This window comes from Urocitellus parryii, chromosome 4, assembly GCF_045843805.1.
Source record: "Urocitellus parryii isolate mUroPar1 chromosome 4, mUroPar1.hap1, whole genome shotgun sequence".
NCBI lineage: Eukaryota > Metazoa > Chordata > Mammalia > Rodentia > Sciuridae > Urocitellus > Urocitellus parryii.
In genome coordinates this window covers 13,193,792-13,195,769 of record NC_135534.1, presented here as the reverse complement: position 1 = coordinate 13,195,769, position 1,978 = coordinate 13,193,792, and positions in this window count along the sequence as shown.

The following is a 1,978-nucleotide window of genomic DNA, read 5'->3' as shown; positions in this document are numbered from 1 at the left end:
AGACTCACTTGTGCTCATGTCAGGGTAGATGGAGCATCTCTTCTGTGCAATATGGTCCTGTATGAAATTCTACCCCCAAAATTCTTGCTACAGTCACTTTATATGTTAAAAAGCTTAAGCCTAGTTATTCCTTATTGTCAGATGAAGAGAAAATGCCCAAAGTGGTGTTTGAACCTCAGCAATCTGAGGTACTAGCAAGAATTCTTGAATAACAGACATCCAACATGTTCAATGTATATGCTTAAAGTTGAAATATAGCCAAATCTTGGCTATGGCTAATTGCATGGAACAGAAAGATGATCTCCATTTAATCTTGGCTTATACCTCGTATAATCTGAATATTTTAAATTATCATGTATGAGATACACACTTATTGGCTTGCCCTTTCTGTAAATCTACTATGTCAGCATGCCTGTACATAGCTTTGTTTTTTTTTTCTCTAGAAATATTATGTTGCATGTACTATATATTTTCTCATTTACAAATAATAACTCATATCTAGAGTTGGTATTTATGGCCACTGGGTCAACTCTAGCCAGCTATTTATGTTCTTAAAGTAAGTCTCATTGAAAGACACATTCATCTCAGCACTCTTTAACAGCTATCATGCCACCATGACAGAACTATTTTCAAGAGAGATAGTACAGGGCAAAGACTAAAATATTCTCTGGCCAGTTTTAGAAAGTTTGCTGACCCCTGACTTATAATTATCTCTATTTTACCAGTAGGGAATCTTTGAAATTATTGAATAGTTAAAGTTCAGGCTCAGACTAAGTTGCAAAGCTGGTCCTATAATCTAGTTCTTCCAAAATTAGACCTCTATTCTAAATAAATATGGTGGTCACCAGCCATCTATAAAGTCCTTGATACCACATCAGGAACTACTGCTGAGATCTATTCTAAACATTCACATTTTATCACTTAGTTCTGTTGTCCTCCTCCTTAATGTAAAATGACAATTTGTCAATTTTTCTAACTTGAACTGTCAGACTTAACTGTATCCCCCCTCCTTCAGGAGCGCCTGTGGGGCATTCTCATTGAAAGTTTCATCACATATGAGCCACTGATTTTAAATATCGGAGGTTACATGCCAGTATCCTGCGTTGTTGAAAGGTAAGTCTAGCTTTCCGTGGAGATTGTTATCTTTTTTTTTTTTTTTTTTTTTTTGGCTGCTACGTGTTTCTGACAAGAGAGAGATGTTAGAAAATATGCTGAGGTACAGCCCTGAGATTGTCTGATTTACTGGGTTCTGTTCAGTCATGTTAGTAGACACAATAAATGTCTAGTATGCATATTTATATGTCAAATCAATCCTTTAAATGTATTTTGTTAATTAAAAAATGAACCTACTAATTTAGGCTTCATTGGTAACTGACAGGAATATTGATCAAGAAGCCAGTTCTTTTTTTATTTCTAGAATCTGTATTTTCAACTTTGCCATCAATTCTATATGTGTGTATGTATAGAATAAGAAGATGCTGATAATCCTCAGATAAGTGGGTTGAATGCTGTATTTTCATTGTATCATTATGGCAATTGATAAAAGATTTATACGAACAATCAATAATAAAAAAAATAAAATATAACAAAAAGATTTATACGAAAATGATGAGTTCAGAGTCTTAGTTACCCTGCCATCTCTTGCACACACCTGCACCAAATTTTGTTCTATCCCTTAGTAAAGACTTCTTTGGCCTATTAGATCGGAAGAGTAGAGTCAGCAAAGAGAATATATCAGAAGTGTTTTAGTAACTTCTCTTCTCTTTGCAAAGCATTCCTTTTCTACATCTACCATATTCCTAAGGTTAAATAAGAACAATGAAATTATTTTGTGAACATACTATCCCTCTGTCATTGATTGTCCCATAGAGAAGGAAGGCCTAAGAAGTTAAAAATTATAGTTTTTCTCCTAAATTTTTCAAAAGGAGAGCTCAGTGAACCTCTGATGTATAAAAAATCAAGAGTTTTTTTTTACCTT